This window comes from Molossus molossus, unplaced genomic scaffold (assembly GCF_014108415.1).
Source record: "Molossus molossus isolate mMolMol1 unplaced genomic scaffold, mMolMol1.p scaffold_m16_p_5, whole genome shotgun sequence".
In the NCBI taxonomy this organism is placed as follows: domain Eukaryota; kingdom Metazoa; phylum Chordata; class Mammalia; order Chiroptera; family Molossidae; genus Molossus; species Molossus molossus.
In genome coordinates, this window is record NW_023425388.1 from 45,045,711 (window position 1) to 45,064,983 (window position 19,273).

General features: G+C 43.7%; 1 protein-coding gene across 1 annotated transcript in view; it reads left to right on the forward strand.

Annotated features, from left to right (window-relative positions):
• Positions 1 to 19,273, forward strand: part of USP13 (ubiquitin specific peptidase 13) — a 107,159-nt gene that overhangs the window by 3,465 nt on the left and 84,421 nt on the right. The gene's annotated exons all lie outside the window — the stretch shown is intronic.

The window sequence follows — 19,273 nt, forward strand, 5'->3', positions numbered from 1 at the left end:
ATTATGGGGGACACATGTGAAAGAAGCAGCCAAATAGGCAGAGTCCTAGCTCTGTCACCCAGCTATGTAACTTCTATGTGCCTCAGTTTCTCCATCTGTGAAATGGGGCTAATGATAGAACCTACCTCACGGGGTTGTTTTGTGGATTAAACAAATTAATATGTTAAGTGTGCCTGGCCAGTTGATAATCACTGTAGAAAGAAAAGAAAGTGATGAAGAGAGTCAGTCGTGGTTGTAAACCTGAGTGTGTGGTTGTCAGGGGTTATGCAGAACGTTTTGTGTGGTTAAGTGGGAAGACTGGTTCACACTTCTGCTCACAAGTCTTCAAGGGCCACCATTTAAAATCCGCTCTCATCCCCGTGTTGTCGAGCCCTCCTTCATCGCAGTGAACTTTGTCCCACCCCTCCTCAGTTTCCAGGTTGCCAGCTCCAGGCGGGCCAGTCCCTGGGTCTTCAATGCGTGAGATCTGTTTCCTTTCCCGGGACCACCTTCCGCTCTTGATCATCTGTCAGAGCTCTTCCTCACCTTCCCCGTTCCGCTGCAGACTCCATCCTCTCCTCTGACTCTCCATTATTCCTGAGAGCGTGTGTCATACACAGCAGCAGTTAGTTACAGTCTGTCTTCCATAGTTTGCCATATTTTCTTCTGTTACCCATTTAACTGGTAGTTTTAAAACATGGAGTAGGCGTGAAGCCTCCTACCAAGCATTACTTCTGGGAGGAGCTGGGCCACCCCTCCCCACCTCTGTGGGGTGGAGAGCTTATCAGAAGCCTGGTCTTAGCTGGGTCAGCTGAAAGATCCAGGGCAGGGCTTGGGCCCAGGCAGTTTATTTTGGAAAGGTATCCTGGGGAACAGAAGTGGAAGAACGTCCAAGGGAATAGTGACAAAGGGAAGGAAGGAAAGCCAGTTCAAGAGGGAGTGCTTGAGCCGGCTCCCGCGATGGCCACTGGTGCTTAATCTGGGCAGGGACTCTGGGGAGCTATTGCATGTACCTCTGCATCATCCACCTGGGACACTGAAGAGGGGACTGTTATCCACTGACTCCCATGGCCCATTGGTCAAGGGTGCTCCAGGGTGAAACCCCTTCAGTCTTCTAGGTGTTTGTGCTGGAGAGGCTGAGCAGGCTCCCGGCAGGCTCCCTGTGACCGGCAGCAGCTGAGAAGGGGGAGACCCTGGTGCAGTAAGGCAGGGGCATCAGCCACACTTGCTAGGCAAGCAGCCATACACCCCAGAAAGGTGACCTGAGAGGTTGTGAGACCAGCACAATCGGTGCCCCCATACCTCTTCCCTCCCAGCACCAGTCAGCACTGTTTTGTAAAAAGGAGTTTCCCCTCATTCTCCAAAGCTCTGAGATCTCTTGGTGATGTTGAGATGTCACGGTTGGTGCTCTGCTCTCCTAGGAGGCTTCTCTGACTGTGGTGAACGAGGCCTCATGGGAATGGTTGGTTTGGATATCCTCTGGGAAGGGCTTTGAGGTCATGTACTTGTAGGAAACCTTCATGTTAGGGGCTCAGTAAATCCTTCTGTGGTCTTGTGATTTATTACAGGGAACGTATATTTGGTCTTTGTTCCTGGCACAGAGCTCCTAAAACTCTTGGAATTTCCTAAGTGTTAAGAGCCATGAAAATGTTATTTAAAAAAAATTCTTAACAAGCCCCTTTCAACTACGCCTGTAACCACCGTTCTGTTTGCTGTCTCTATTCTAGACCTTCATGTCAGTGGGATCACACAGTATTTGTCCTTTTGTGTCTGGCGCTTTTCACTTAGCATAGCCTCAAGTTTCATCCATGTTGTAGTATGTATCTGAATTTCCTTCCTTTTAAAGGCCGAATAATATTGCAGTGTATGTGTGTACCACATTTTGTTTCTGCGTTCCTTTGTTGATGGACATAGGTTTGTTTCCACCTTTTGGCTGTTATGAATGAAGCTGCTATGATCACTGGTGTATAAGTATCTGTTTGAGTCCGCGTAGAATCTGTGCTTTTTACTGTTGTGCTGTGCATGCTGCCATCCGGGCAATGAGACCCACCCTCCTAGTGCTTAGTTGGAGGGGGGAAAAGTAATTTAGAATCTGTGTGGAAAAAGCATTATCCTAATGGATAGACAGAAACTGATCTAAGAGAGGAAAGCAAAATTTAGGAGGTACAGACCTTTTTTTTCTTTGAAGATGTAAACTGTTTTATAGCAACGATTCTCAAGCTCTTTGGTCCCTTTATACTCTTAAATATTTTTGAGGACCCTTAAGAAGTTTATGTGGTTTCCATCTATGATAGTGACCGTATTAGAAATCAAGGCAGAAAAATTTAAAACAACTTCCATTAGCCATTCGAGTGGTGATGTCATCATGTCATGAAGACTGACAGATGCTGCTGTATGTTCATGGGAGAATGAGAGAGACAAAGTCATGCTGTGGAAACAGCTTGACCTTGCAGATTACTTGAAAGGTTTTAGGAGCATCACAGGGTTCCTGGATTATAATTTGAAAACCAAAATTCTAGAGTTTGGGCAAGAAAAGTACAACTAGTTCCTCTGGCGACATGCCCCACCTGCATTGTGGGTTTATGGGGTTACGTTTTCACATTTGTGGTGATTGAATGATTGGCTGCTAATCTTAGCTCAATCAGAAATGTCATATGTCTTGTACATTATTTTTTTTAAAAATTGATTGATTTTGAGAGAGAGAGAGAGAGAGAGAGACAGAGACAGAGACAGACATTGATTTGTTGTATTTATGCATTCATTGGTTATTCCTTGTACGTGTCCTGACCAAGGATTGAACCTGCAACCTTGGCATATCAGGGCGATGCTCTAACCAACTGAGCTACCTGGCCAGGACTTGTACATTCTTTTTGAAGCAAATTAAAATGTAGAGAATTTGACTTCTTTTGAAAAAAATTGCCGCTACCTGGACTGGGAATTGTTGGCTCTTTCAGAGATGAGAATTCTTTACTCTGTTGACTGCAAGCTTCACCATAGTGTGATCTGGCTGGGCTGTTTCTTTGGGGAACCTTAAATTTGAGTATGAAGATTTGTCTCCTTTGACCACTGGCTAGGAGACCTTTGTCATCTCTCGCCTAGACGGTGAGAGCCTGACAGTACTTAGGGAACTGGGTGGGAGAAGAGGATGAGGACGGTCTCAGCATCTGAATGTTGGTGCTGGCTGAGTATTGTCTTCTGGTTCTCAGCCCTGTCCCTATTTCACTAAGCTTTCTCCTATGTCGCAGGGGACACCTTTGCCAGCAGGATTTTGATTTTAATCTGAATGAGCGATTCAGAAGGTAAAGAGAAGAAGCCACGATTGCAATGGCAACTGTGGCACGTGGCAGACGTGGGATTTTCCTAGTTCTTGTGAGACTCAAAGCCACCTCAGCTGTGGGGAGGCTGGGGCCATCTGTGCAGTTTTTTGTGATGCTTGTGCATCTTGATTCCCTGAACATGAGAGGTGATTTTTCTGTCCTTGGCTCTCACAGCTCTTCCTGTGATTTTATAAGCCTTCAATTCCCTGTATTAAATCCCTTCCTGCCTGAAATACCTAGAATAGTTTGTCTTTTCTGACTAAATCTGGACTGATACACATATATTAGTCCTGTATCTCTAAGTCCCTGTGTATTTAGGATGAAACCCCTATTCTTAACTGAGCCCAGTGTCCTGCAGACCCGAGTCCTTTGTTTCTACCTGCTTTAGAACAAATCCCCAGGAGTTTGCTGGTGTGGGAGGGACCACTGGAGTGGAGGAGGGCTTTGGGTCTCTGGCTGCTACCTAGAGAGATTTCCACCCTTTCTCCTTGTGTTAGTCCCTGCTTTACCCCAATTTCCAGAGTTACCTGGGGCTACCCGTTTCGGAGTCTTTCAGAAATTCTGGGGTGTAAATCAGATTTTACCTTGGCTTTCCCTGCGGCGGGCTTGGGATCTAGCTTTGTCGCCTTGTCTTAGTCTTTTTAGCACTTACCCATCTGCAGTCCACTTTCTAGGTTTGGTTGCTATGGTTTATGTTTTCAAAAATCTCTCTCTCTCTTTTTTTCTTTTTTGATTTTAGAGAGAGAGAAAATGAGAGGAAGAGAGAGACAGAAACATCAATGAGAAAGAACATCGATTGGCTGCCTCCTGCATGCCCCCCACTGGGGATCGGTCCCATAACCTGGGCATGTGTCCTGACCAGGAATCGAACTGGCGACCTCTTAGTGCATGGGTCAACGCTCAGCCACTGAGCCATACCAGCCAGACAAAAATCTCTTTACTGTCCTCTTATTTGGATTTCAGAAAGGAGTGAAATTGATGTGTGTGTGTAGTCTGCCCTAGATTCCCTAGAGTCCTACTTTTCCAAACTAATAATCAAGAAGTCACTTGCTGTCTCTTTTTGGCAGTAATTACCTTTAAAGTTGTCTCGTTTTTCAAGTTCTGGGATGTAAGAGATGCTGCTGATCCTGTCAGGGAGCCTTTTTGAGAAAGTTTGTGATCTTGGCTTGTATTGGGTCTGGACATCTGTGCAGTTCTGAATTCTGCTTCTGCTTTCCTGCGTGCTTCGTCGGTGGGTTGGAGCTCACTCACGGGGGTGCCTCCACTCAGTGCCCCGGCTGGGAGATGCACAGTGCCAGCCATCTCCCTCCCTCTCCTTTAAAAAATTTGTGTAAAATACATATAACCTAATATTGACCATCTTCACCATTATTTTTTTAATCCTCACCCGAGGTTATTTTTTTCTTTTATTTATCTTCAGGTAGAGAGAGAGAGAGAGAGAGAGAAAGAGAGAGAGAGAGAGAGGAAGGGAGAGAGAGAGAGAGAAACATCATTGTGAGAGGGACAAATTGACCGGTTGCCTCCCACACAACCCCGACCAGGGCCAGGGATGAATTGTAACCGAGGTACGTGCCCTTGGCTGGAATCGAACCCGGGACTCATTGGTCCGCGGGCCCCATCTTCTCCATTTTTAAGTACACAGTTTATTGGTACTAAGTACATTCACATTATTGAGCAACCATCACCAGCATCCATCTCCAGAACTCTTTCCATCTTGCAAAACTGAAACTCTGTGCCTGTCAACAAGAACTCCCATTCCTCCCCTCCTCCCCAGCCCCTGGCAGCCACAGTTCTGCTTTGTCTCTATGCATTTGGACCGCTCTAGGTACCTTACGTAAGTAAGATCATTCAGAATTTGTCCTTCTGTGACCGGCGTGTTTCACTTACCATTACGTTTTTAAGGTTCACATGTTGTAGCATGTGTCGTAATTTCCTCCCCTTTTAAAGCAGAATAAGATTCCATTGTGTGTGTACCACATTTGGTTTATCCATTCATCTGTTGTTGGCCACTTGGGTTGCTTCCACCTTTTGACTATTGTGAATAATGCTGCAATGAGCCAGGGTGTACCTCCCTCTCTTTTACATCACATCCTACTAGTGAGCAGGTTCCCAGGTTCTGGCGGATCTCTGCCTCTCCTGCTCCACTGCCAGGGTTCAGGCCCTCATCATTTCTTGCCTGGACTCTTGCAGAAGCCTTTTAGCTAACCACCTTGCCTCCCTTCCTGCCTGTCACACTACTCTCAGTTGTTCTGAAACATGGGTCTTATCATGTTATTTCCTGTCTAAAAGTTTTCAACAGCCCCATTCAGACTTCTCTAACATTGCACGTGTTAATCCAACTTTCTCAGCCAATGCCGTCACTTAGCACCTGCCATCTGGTTACATTTCGTTTGGCCCAAAGGGTGTTGTGTTCTTCAGATGCTCTGTGCCCAGCCTGGAATGCCTTGTCCCATCACCCCGCCCCCAGCAGGAAAACTTTACCGGTCCTTCAACACCAGCTCAGGTGTTCTCTGTGAGCCCCCCTCCCCGCTCCCCAGCTGAGTTAGACATTCATTTCCTGTGCTTTCAAAGCACTTTACATCTCTGTCAGGGTGGGGGTACTGACTGTGGAAGACAGAATAGCTGAGGCCTTTGCAAATTAAAGGGAAAAGAGCAGAGGACTGAAGGGTCTGCCCTTTGGGAATCTGTGTCTAGTAGGCTGCATCTTTTGTTTTCCTATTTTTGAAAAGATCATCACCATGTATTTTGGCATAAAAATGTTACTAAAAATAGCCAATATAGTATTTTAAAAATTTTATCGTATTATCTGACAAGTCATAAACTTGACCCTTGAAAATCCGGGGAAAGGTGTCTTGGGGACTTGCCGAATGTTTTGTGTGTGATTCTAGATGCCCCAGGGGCTGTTGGTACATGTGATCGCACGTGGTGTCCCTCAGGGAGATGACAAGAGGGCTGGTCCCTGTGGATGTAGCCCAGGCCTCTGTGCTGCTCACGTTCAGTGTTATGGGTGATCAGTCGAGGACTCCCCTGGTCTCCATGCACAGGGAAGATGTGAGCAAGAGCACCTGATTTTAGGGTTAGAACAGCAGGACAGTGCGGTAATGACAAGAATTTAACGGAACTGAACAGGCCACCAGCTTAGAGATGTTGCTTGAGGTGCACAGTTGTGCTTCTTGGGGTAATATTGAAGAGAAAACATTCTGTTTTGTATTTCTTAGCAAGTATTAATACTTATTCAGAGCTTACTGTACACCCAGCACTGTGCTAGGTGCTATAGGAGGTGGGGTGGGTGTGAGTACTTAGGACAGAAACAGGACCACAGCAAGGGAGGATATGACATGGATCTTTCGTCCATAGTGGAATGGAAGCACCGATTTTGAGTATCTGTTATGAGTCAAACACCATACTAGGTGCTTTTATATATATTATCTCATGTAACTTCAATAGGAATTGGCTTATAAATGATAATTAGTATTGCTGCCCTGTTTTACAAACAAGGAAACTGAGAGTCACAGGTTAGGCAGCTGTTCAGAGACTTGTTCTAAGACTGGGATGTGACAGACGTGGGGCAGCCCTGACGTGTCCTGAGGTTGGACCGTGAAGCACATCTAGGACATTTAAGTTTTAAACAGCGTGGCAAGGGGACAGTGTGAGGACAGTGGTTATTTGGTGTGGGTTCTGGAAGTGGCATGAGGAGTAGTCGGTTGGGAGGTGAGGAGACCTTGAGTAGGAATTCAGCTAGGAGTCTCTTGTCCTATTGGAGGGGGTGTGCTTTCATTAGGGGGAATTCAGTGGGGATGGAAGTGGTTGGGGGGTGGGAATAAACTCAGAAATTTTTATGAATGGTATGGCCCAACTTAGCGGCAGAATATGCAGTGGGTGAAGGAGTGGGAGGAGTTAAAGGTGCCTTCACACCCTGTGGCTTGGGAAATGGGGTCAATCAAGGACATAAATGAGGAAGGTGAGATGGTCAGATGCAAGTGGGCAAGTCCGGAGTGCCCCCTGGGGCAGTTGGGGCTGGAATGGAGCTCAGAGGGCAGGGTTCGGACTGCAGGGTCCGGCAGTCCCTAGTTTAGAGACCCTGCATTTGTGCATAGCCCTTCCTCGTGAAGGGTCCCAGGGCCCCGCCTCTCTGCTCCTGGGATCTCTTCTCCCAAGTTGTAGAGGAAGCAGCGGCTGGCACCTGGCTCTTGCCCTACACTGATTGGCTCAATTTCCAGAGAAACTCAGGAGCCTGGAGCAGTATTTTTTCCAGGAGTTAGAAATTTGAACCGATAATCATGTTGCACAAGTAGTTATAGACGGAATACATGTAGACTTTAATGTTTTATGAAATAAAATCACTCTCAAGGAAATTTGTCTCATGTTAACTACATGGGTGATTGGCCAAGAAGTTGACGGTTCTTGTAAGGAGTTGCAATTATGACAACATTCTCCTAATCAAACCAAGTGTTGGCTTTTTTGTCCTGGCTAATTCCTTGGGTGTGGCTGTAACGTGGTGACCTGGACCTAGATGTTTCTGTCCCCAGCAGTTCTCAGAAATAGGCTTGGTGATCTGTTCGTGGGATTAGTGGGTTGATTGGCCAGGAGGAAAGAGAACTATGGGCCTGAAGGTAAGGAATGGGGCTGGAGGCAGGATGACAGTAATCCTATATTGTATCCTTTGGAAACAGCTGCTGAACTGCTCCTGTGGACGTGCCACTGGGCAGGTTCTGCCACTGAGTCTCCAGCCTAAGGCTTTGGGAGGAGCCTCAGCTGGTGTGGGCTGTCTCTCCAGGCCCCGACCAGCAGAGCGGGACCATGGACAGATCCAGTGGCTACATAAAAATTGATGCACGTGGGTGGACTTCAGGGTGGTCAGACCCTGAGCTCTATCACCAGCATCTCGGAGCCCACCACCTTGAGTCTTGTCGGGGACCTGTCAGCCTGGAGCAGCCACCTCTCAGGGACTTCATCTACCCTTTAGAGTTTGGGGCCTGGAGCTGGCGGGGCCTGCTGAAGTCCCTCTCCTCCCCTGCAGGAAAGCCTGGCAGAGCACCTGGTACAAGCTACTTACCTGAGTGAGGTGGCTGTCCTTTGCCTGTTCCTTTTATTTTGTTGGAATGAAGCAGCCTTGGGAAAAAAAAAAAAGAAACTGCTCTTTTCCCCAGGCCCCATGATGGTGTGTGCTTGCCAACAGCCGCCCACCTAGCTCCTGCCACCAAAACAACATGTGCTTCCCAGTTGCTTCAGGAGGGGGGAAGAGGGGCAGACGGGTTTGGGTTCAAATCCCCCCGCCCCTTTACTACTTAATAGCAATGTGACTTCAGCAAGTGCCTTAATTTAACTGGACTTCTCTGGGCCTTGGTTTTCCTCTCGTACACATCTTGCAGGGTTGTAGTCACAGCTGCCCATTAAACGTGACTTACTGCTACCCTCTCTTTAGTGGGATTTAGCAGCAGGGATCCCTCTGAGAAGATGAAGCGGGGTTTATATGGTCTTGGCTTTGTCAAAGAGGGACGTGCTGTACTTGGTACTTCTGCCTGAGGCTGTGCCCTGGAGCGACGGGCCTTGGGCATGAAGTGTGTGCTGCCTCCTGAGGGGGACTCAGTGCACGGCTGTTATTCACATTCAGCTCCTGGTGATGGGCTTTCATGGGTTAGTCTGCAGACCTAATCCTCATGTATAATGCAGTTGATCAGGGGAAGTGCGTGCTGAGGAGAACCATAAAAGGTTTTTACCTTTGACAAGGTGGTTTCACATTTCCTTTTTTTAGATGTAAGCTGGAAACAACTTCCATGCATTGTGGCTTCATTTTAGGACTACTGCAGACGCTCACCTCAGTGTCTTCATCCTCTGACGATTTTAATTTTGCTCATTTGTCCTGTGAGCATTGTAGTAGCTGCTCTTTGTGCTCCTGCCTGAACCCTTCATCCCCCAGCTATTCAGGTGACAGCATTCTCATTGTTCCAAGTACCCAGCGCGAGGCTTTGGTTTTATGCTTGGGAAAAAAGTTAATAAGTGATGCCTTAGTGGGACAGTGAATTTATATCGTGTCACAACCTCACTGTTTGGACCTCGGCTTTAGTCTGTGCAGCTCTAAGGTGTAGGAGCCCTCTGCAGAGAGGAAAACCTCCGCGTTGGAGCAAGCTAGGACTATTACTGCATTAATGTCCCTATTTTTTCTTAACACTTCATGGCCACAGCATGATTTATCAGTGTTCAGCAGAGAGGCTGACACCATCTTGAGATGGTGTGCTTTTGCTGTTTTCTGCTTAGCTTATATAAACAAATTTATTTCAGTGGATTTGCTGTTGAAACCAAAATTTTGGATTTTGCAAATATTCTATTTACTAGTTCTGTTCTACTGGTCAATTGTGGAGTCTTCCTTGAGCTCCAGCCTATTTTTGGGCAGCACTTTTTTCCATATTTCCCCTTCTTTGGGCTTCGTCCTGGCTGCACTTCATCTGGAACCTTGTTTTACTTTCTTATTGCACATTTGCTTCCCATCGGCATGTACTTAATTTTGCACTTAAAAACCATTGTCTGTTTTGCTTGAGAAGGCAGAATGTACTGGGGATCTGTACATTGGAGTATTCATATCTACCAGTCAGATACGGAACTACCCGAGAGGCTGAATTAATAGGCAGATGGTTGCTTCATGAAAGCAAGGATTGAGCAGAGAGAGGTGGGCAGTCTTGCAAAGTAATGTCAAAACAGTTAGGAGTTGTCCTTGATTTGGCCTTTTTCCACACACCCCTACCTCTAATCCATCTCCTAGGCTTATGTGCTCTATCCTAAAATTATACCCTGAATCTGCCCAATGTCCCCATCTCGGCTCTAAGCCCCTTTCCCTCTTCCTCCTGCCACCTCCCCCAGGCTAAGCCACCAGGGTGCCTGCTCAGACAAGGGCTGTCTCCGGAACTTTCTGTGATGATGGGACCCTGCTGTGTTTGCACTGCCCAGTGCCCAGTATGGTAACCCCTGGCCACAGGTGGCCATTGAGCAATTAGAAATGTGTCCAGTGTGATTGAGTAAGTGAACTTTTAATTTAACCTAATTTAAATTCATTTAGATGTAAATATTCACATGTGGCCTGTGGCAACTGTATTGGACAGTGTGGGTCTAGAATATATAACAGCCTCGTAACCACACATTCTCTTGATCCCCGCCCCCCGCATAGTTCTCCCCCAGTAGCCAGAGTGGTCTTTTAAAAACGTAGATCATATATGATTTCTGATTGGTGTTTCAGGCTTCTTAGGATATATTCCTAAAAGTGGGATCACTGGGTCAAATGGGAGTTCAATTTTTAACTTTTTGAGGTAACACCATATTGTTTTCCACAGTGGCTGCACCAGTCTGCATTCCCACTAGCAGTGTACTAGAGTCCCCTTTTCTCCATACCCTCGCCAACACTTGTTGTTTGATGATTTGTTGATGGCGGCCATTCTGACAGGTGTGAAGTGATACCTCATAGTTGTTTTCATTTGCATCTCTCTGATGATTAGTGACGTTGAGCATTTTTTCATAGTACCCCTATATTCATAGCAGCACTATTTACAATAGCTAAGATCTGGAAACAACCCAAGTGTCCATCAGTAGAGGAGTGGATAAAAAAGCTGTGGTACATATACACAATGGAACATTATGCAGCTGTAAGAAAAAAAGATCTCTTATCCTTTGAGATGACATGGAGGGACCTGGAGAGTATTATACTAAGCGAAACAAGCCAAGCAGAGAAAGACAAATATCACATGGTCTCACTTATTTGTGGAATATAATGAACTAAACAAACTGATGAACAAAATTGACCCAGAGACATAGAGGTAGGGTACAGACTGACAAACCCCAGAAGGGAGGGGGTTGGGGGGGGATAAACCACAGAACTTATATGCATGTACGCATAACCAATGGACATAGACAACAAAGCTGGGGAAGGGGTGGGGGGGATGGGGAGGAGGGTGTCAATGGGGGAAAAAGGAGAAACATCTGTAATAAAAATAATTTAAAGAAATTAAAAACACAAAACAAAACAGAAAAACGTAAATCAGATTGTGGCACTTCTCACTTTAAAGCCCTCCAGTGTCTTTGCATCTCACTTAGAGTGACTCTAGCTCTTCTCACGCCTGCGAGGCCAACTCTGCCGGTCTCTGCAGACCTCTCCTCACACCTGCTGCCTTTCCCTCTCACTCGACTCTAGCATCCTGGCTCTCTCTCTGTTTCTTGAGGATGTAGCTAAGCTTTTGCTGGAGTTATGGCCTTTGCGCTGCTTTTTTGTCTAGCCAGGGCACTCGTCCCCCTTTGCTTGCCTGGCCCCTCATCCTTGAGCTCTTGCCTCACCCCCCTAACCGTCACCCCCCCCCCCCATCCCCTGAGCTGCATAATGACCCCAACCCTCTTGTCTCTCCACCTTCCCTCAGGCTTCTCCATCTCTTATCACCACTGGAAATGATCTTCTCTATCCCCTTCTTGTGTTTTTTCTGTCTCTCCTTACTAGGATGTAAATGTCATCAGGGCACCAACCTTGCTTGTCTCTCTCTCTCTCTCTCTGTCTCTCTCTCTGTCTCTCTCTCTCTCTGCTGAATACACTCCTGTCCTCACCCCACTCCTGTCTCTTGCCCCAGAGAAGCCATCACAGCTTCATTGTCTTTCACAGCTTCTTGTCCAGACTCCACACAGACCGTCCTCCTGCTGCAAACCTGGATGGCATCCAACTGGGATACAGCGTCCTTGGTTTGTTTCATTTTTCAGTCGTAGCATTCTGGTCTGGCTCCCTGAGATTACAGTCCCCATCTCCTCTGTGTTACTTGGGTGCTCCCAAATTTTCTCAGCTACACATTTCAAAATAATCTCATAGTTATTTCAGACTGTACTTTCACTTTGAATAATGAGACTATGCAGTACCTTAAAGCTGTGAAGTTGGCTTGTAAAAGCCTAAGAAAAGCTTTAGTGAAGAAAAGGGAACATTGGAATGACTGCCTGTTCTATTCCATATATATGTATTTGGTTCTAAATACGTTCAGTTAAGGAAAATCTTATTGTTCCAGAAGAAAAATTAGAAAATGCCAAAAGGCAGCACGAAGAAGAAAATCCCACATGATCTCCCCATGCTGAGATAACATCACGCCACGCAGTGGGCACGTGCCGTGTAATTTGTAACATCACACGTAGAGTTTGTCCCCTGTGTTCATCACGCAGATATACCTCTCAGTAAGTAGTCATCAAATCAATTATAAATGGCCGAAGACTCTTACATTTCATGGATATGCTATAAATTACTCAACAAATCTGTTGTTGGGCATTCAAGTTATTTCTTTTCTCCATTACAAGCCCCTAATTTAGTTAACTTCTTTCTTTTTTCCTTTTTTTAAAAAAAATCGCTGTTCTAGAAGATACCACGTTCTTGTCCCTTTTGCACAAGTGTGTGAGTCAGTCTTGCGGGGCATTAGTATGTAACTTGTCCTGTGTGTGGATGTGTCGCGACTCCATCTACCTGCATCATGTTTCTCTTTGTGGCGATGACCGCTTGTTTTCCACACTGTCTGTAGTTCTAAAAACAAGCGTTACGCAGCTACTGCTTCCTGAGCGCGCTGCTCACACAGGCTCACGCTCCCTTCCTGTCTTCCAGGGGGGCTGGTCTCCAAGAACACAGCACTGTAAACAAAGTTCTCGGAACACCTACGGATTGACAATGTAGTGTATTTTTAATTAAAATGACTGGTCACTGGCTACTCTGAAACATGTTGTCACCTTGACCTTTATATTTGCCACTGGTTGAATATTCTTCTAATTGGCAGGCAGTACAAAAAAAGGTCACTTCTTCCTTGATGTTACTTCTGAATAGTGTGTAGGTACTATAAGGTAAAGTAACACATGAATGGCTATGGATATATTGTATCTATATTGACATGCATTGAAGAGTGGATTTAAGCATGGGCTTCTAATATTGCTCCTCTCTCTTATGGTTCGGTCGTGGGATGGGAGAAGTTTTCAAAGGGAATCATTATAAAGGCTTAGAGAGAGTCTGAGTGGTATTTCCTGACTTCCTTGAGATTTCAGGTTTCTAAATCAAGTCTTGCATCTTGGTCAAGTTTCTGTTTAGTGCATCATGGAGATGATGATTAGAATCTTATTTAGCTAAGAACATGTAGATAAGCTCACTTTGGCCATTGCCCTCTGAAAATAGGATCCAGATAAGAGTCCCAGGTAGGATGGGGTGTGGAGATGGCAGCCACTGTCCCAAAGAGCCATGTGAGGCTGGCTTAGTTACAGAAGGTAGGAGAGCTGGGACAGGGGAGTTCAGTTGTCCAAGCTGCTGAGTGTGACTTGAGCCAAACAAACCGGTAAAGCTAGTATTCTGCTGGTGTCTCAGGCTGTATTTCTGTGCATGACCATCTCTTTTCTTTTCTTTTTTTTTTTCTTTTTCTTTTTCTTTTTTGTCACCGAGGACATGTTTTCATTGACTTTGAGAGAGAGAGAGAGAGAGAGAGAGAGAGAGAGAGAGAGAGAGAGAGAAACATCGATATGAGTGAGAAACATTGATCTGTTGCCCCTCCCTGGAACATGCCCCGGCTAGAGATTGAACCCCCAACCTAGGTATGTGCCCTGACCGGGAATCGAACGTGCAACATTTTGGTGTATGGGAAGACGTCGTAATTGACTGAGCCACCTGGCCAGAGCCAGTTTTCTTTTGCTATGATCCTCATTATTTAGTTATGCTGAAGACTTGAAATGGAGCCCGTGCTAAGAAGTATTTTTGAAAAGGTCACTGAGGACCAGAGAGAGAGATTAAGCTATGTAACGGAATGGCAGACAAATTACACAGACCAAGCTTGCCATTCATTCCATAAAGTTTTGTGCAGTCCTGCTCTGTACCAGATACTGTTTTTGGAATTCGGTGATGAATGTGATACAGTTTTCTGCTCTCAAGGAGCAGCTGTGTAGCTCAGCTTCTGAATGTAGTGGCCCCAAATAAAGGGAGCTTGGGTTTCTCACAGCTACAGATTTCAAATAGCAAGATTGTAACAGTTGTGAAATGAAAGTGGATTTGGGGTCAAGGACTGCCAGTGCAGGTGGATGAGCAGGGAGCCGTGGGAATTGGTCACAGGCAGAGGCTGGATGAGGGCACAGGTGTGGGGCCTGTGGAGCATCTGTAGTTTGCAGGCATCGGCGTGGGTAGCTGGTTTTGATGGGGCTGCGCTGAAGGCTTGAAGTCTGATCTGGTGTCCCTGAAGGTCCTTGAAGTGACGCTTTTCTGATAGTGGGACACTTAGGATTGGGCAGCTCACCCAGCTCTGGACCAATGCTACTCAAAGTGTAGACAGCTGACTGCCTAGAGATAAGTACAAACATTGAGAGTAGGTGTTTAGAAATTTCTATAGCAACTTGACTTTGCAGCCACATCCAAGTGCGTGAGCAGTGGATTAGTTTGTTTGAACAGAATATAGACCCATCTGGGTTTTGTGGGACTTACAGGTGTGAGTCAGTTCACATCTGGCTGGAACTGGGAACTAGTCCTGTGCAGAAGGACCCTAATGAATAGAAACAAAACAAAGCACCAAACAAAACAACCCAGTCCTTCATGACAGTCGTTTGGGAAATACCACACTAGACCAAGCATGGAGGTAATTTAATGGGAGGTGAGGCTGCGGGCCCCAAAGTCAAGGACTTAAATAAATCTAAAACCATTGGTCACATTCCATTTTCATGTCGGGTCTTCGCCTGTGTGCAGCTCACCTTCTGCCTTCCCTTTCCTCGTCATCAGCATGTCTTTTTTCATGAACATTATTTTTCTCTGCACATTATATACAGTCCTATACATATGCTCTACATGCATCGCACACAGTTCATAAAGGTGTCATTTTAGATAATGTTCACATATTTCGTTGTGTTTATGTGCCACAGGTTCTTAGCTCCTCTATTGGAGCCATTGCTATTTTTTTCTGTTAGAAATAGTGCATCATGAATATTTTTGAACAAAGTCTCTTTCTTTCGGGTTTCCGGAGTTTGTACCCAAAGTTGTATTGCTCTGTGGAAGGTCAGAATCGATTTATGTTGTGGGAGTAGATATACAGACTTTTCTGTGGCTCCAGGCTGTGTGATTATAATGCTTTTTTTGCTATAGTGTAGTGGGCATATGTACTCACTGTGAGGTTGTTTTAATGTGCTTACTTCAGGAGGTGGTGAGGATGTGATGATTTGATTTTAATATTTTTTCACATTTAAAACTAAACAATCTTACAATAAATAATAAATAAACCCCTAGCAAGTTGAACCTGGATGTTAACATATTGTAATTTTATAGTTTTCATATAAGCTTTTCTTCATTTACCCATTCTGTTATTGTTGGTTTTCCATTTGCTTCATTATATTTTGTGGTATAAAACTTTTTCATTAGAATCTTTTGTGATTCTATATTTTCGTGGCCAGAAGTTATTTTCCCCTTTACAAGTGGGATAAATGTGTTGCTCTGCTCTTTAGTTCTTATAATGTTATTTGGATCTGATTGATATAAGATGTGGATCCAGGTTAGTTTTCTTCTATACTAAAGTCTAAGTGTAACAGTAACTTTTATTAGCGATTCCCTCCCCCATTTTTGTGTTTCTTGTGGTTTGCCATATTAAGAGTTTTTGACATACAGAATGAAGATGTTTTTGTAATCTCCATTGTTATGCTACCATTTATGTCAGAAGTTAACCCAATATATATGAATTTCATTTGTAATCTGTTTTAATAAAGCACTCTACCACCATGACTTGAAAAAAGTATCATTTTGTATTCTTTCCTCTTATTCTTCAAGTTGCATTTCACTGTCAGTTAGTACTGTGTGGGGCTATTCGCCGTGAGCATTTTTCTCTTTGGTTATGGACTTTGTGACAATATCAAGTGACTCCAGAAATTGAGAATGAATGTTTGGTATATTAAATTTTTATCAAATTCTCTAATAAATCAAAATCTCTTGGCAATAAAATTGGCAAAGACTTCATGATTATTTTAGAGATGATAAACTCTTGCATTATATAGCTAGTATACACGTAAACATTTTTTTTTTTTTTTTTTGCTGCTGCTGCTGCTGCTTGGTCATTTCTTGGTTCTTCCACTAGTTGCCTAATGTATTTTTCTGACAGATTAATATTTGTTACCCTTACTTAGCCTGTTTGGTGGTCAGATTCACGTTTTCTTCCATCTGCTTGTTTCCCCCCTTATAAAACATGTAGCTCAGAACTTGTAGCTTACAATGAACAATTCCAACATTTATGTGCATCATAGCACAGAGTGTATTTTATCGTCTTTGAACTTCATGAGACCCTGTGAGGTGGGAATTATTGGAACAGCCATATTTATAGAGGTTGATACTGAAGCTCAGAGACTGTATAACAACCTGTCTTCATTTTCCCCAGTGTATCTTCTTGTTTTCATTCTTTTGGGCAGAATTACATTTTATTGGAAGAGAATAGATGTGGGGTGTGTGTGTGTGTGTGTTTTAAATATGTGGTACTCAATATAATAGGCTTAGTGAATAATTAACTGCCTATTATGATGAAGTAATTTTTTCTCAAGGGTTAGGACTATGCAAAAGAACATGTTTATTATTATTTTTTTTTAATCTTTAAAAAAAATTTACCTGACTTATTGATCAAACGAATGTAATGTGAAAAACTTTTCTAATTTTACTTAAATGATCTCATTTAAGGGAAACATTTATCCAGAAGCACAGGTATAGAATTCTGAGTTTTTTGGATGCTATTTTATAGTCCAGTTTTAAAGATTTCATTTGTAAGTATTAGTTGACAGGATATAAATTTGAAATAGATTTTTGTCTATTAACCTGTATCCCATGACCTTGCTAAACTCATGCATTAGTATTACTAGTTGTTAGTAGTTTGTAGATTCTGTAGGATTTTCCATATAGATTATAATATCATCAGCAAATTAAGGCTTTTTACTTCCTCCTTTGTGATCTTTATGCCTTTTTCCCTTGACTTTTGCATTGTCTATGCTATGATAATAGGCATGCATTTGAACTAGTGTTGTTATAATCTCTTTGTGACAAGACTCCTTTATGTCTGGCTTATAAACCACAAACACAGTGTTGGAGAATTTTATTAGTAATAAAAAAATAAACAATCTTGAATTATTAGAACTTTAAAAATTATTATTATTATTATTTTTTATCCTCACCTGAGGATATTTTTACATTTATCTCCAGACAGAGTGGGAGGGATAGAAGGAGGAAGAGAGAGAGACACACACACATTGATGTGAGAGAGATACATTGATTGGTTGTCACATGCACGACCCCAACCAGGGTCCGTGCCATTGGCTGGAATTGAACCCGGGACTCTTTGGCCTGTGGGCCAGCGTTCTAACTGCTGAGCCAAGCTGGCCAGGGCTAAAAATTATTTTTATAGATTGGTAATGAGTATCAGTGTATGTTTTGACATTGTAAAGGAGAGATAAATGGTGGTGGAAGGAGACTTGACCGGGGGTGGTGAACACCATAAAATATACAGATGATGTATTATATAGAACAGTACACCTGAGCCCTGACAAGTGTTGCTCAATGGTTAGAGCATCAGCCTGTGCACCAATGGGTTGTGGGTTTGATTTTTGGTCAAGGGCACATACCTGGGTTGCAGGTTCAATCCCCAGCCCTGGTCGGAGCACGTGTGGGAAGCAGCCAATCAATATGTCTCTCTCTCTCCCCCCTCCCTTCCTCCTTCCATGCTCTCTAAAAATCAATGGAAAAAATATCCTCGAGTAAGGATTAACAAACAAACAAACAAATAAGCAAACAAACAAAATAGAATTGTACTCCTGAAACCTATATAATTTTATTAACCAATGTCACCAAAACATTCAATAAATTAAAAAAAAAATGCAATGTAAGGAATTTTAATAAGTGTTTATTGGCAATTCTGATGGATATTTAAGAAAACATATTTTTTAATTTGCAGGAGTGAGACTAATAAAAATCCACTCCCACTAAGGCACAATGGCTAATTTGAGTTTTTATTTTTCTTAAATCCTCACCTAAGGACATTTCTTCATTTATCTTCAGATAGAGTGGGAGGGAGAAGGAGGGAGAGAGACAGAGAGAGAGAGAGAGACAGAGAGAGAGAGAAACATCGATTTGGTTGCCTCTCGCACAACCTTGACCAGGGTCAGGGATGAACTGTAACCAAGGTATGTGCCCTTGACAGGAATCGAACCTGCAACTCTTTGGTCCATGGGCCGACACTCTAACCACTGAGCCAAACCAACCAGGGCACAATGGCTAATTTTAGATGCTAAGTTTACAGAGAAGCATGTTAAGCAGATTGAAGAAAAAGGAAAGATGAGATTGGGATAGAAAATCAAGTATCAAAAATATGAACAATATTTTTGACTATTCATTGTAGCAGTATTGTCTATAATGAAGTAATATTTGAAATATTTCATAGAGAGAGAAAAAGAGGAAGAGAGTCAAGTTGAACTCTGACACATCCAAGTTGTGTGAACTTGGGCAAGTGTCTTATCCTTAGTTTTTTTCAAAACTATAAAGTGGAAATAATAATAAAGCAGCTTGCAGTATTGTTTGGATTAGAAGTAATATATGCAAAGCACCTGGCACATGTCAGGCATGCAATAATACGTAGCTATGATTATTATAGGACTCCATCCTTTAGCATTTACTTATTAAATTATTATTTATGCATTAAATTGTTATAATTAGTGGATACCATCGAGTGTCTTATCTTCAAGGAACAATATCTTTGAAGAACCCTGTCCTGCTAAAAGAGTCTGAAAAATCCATGTTCCTGAAGACTTGCAGAGACAAATGAAGGAATAACGATGACAAACCACTGCAGTGGGGGTAGTTGGATCGCTTGCCAACTTTCTTCTGTTCCTTGTCATTTACCCCAGTTCGGAGAGTCAGACAACCATATTCACTGCCTGGGCCTCTGAGGGTCTGAGATGCCCCTCAGTTGTCCAGGAGCACCTGGAACCCAGGGTCT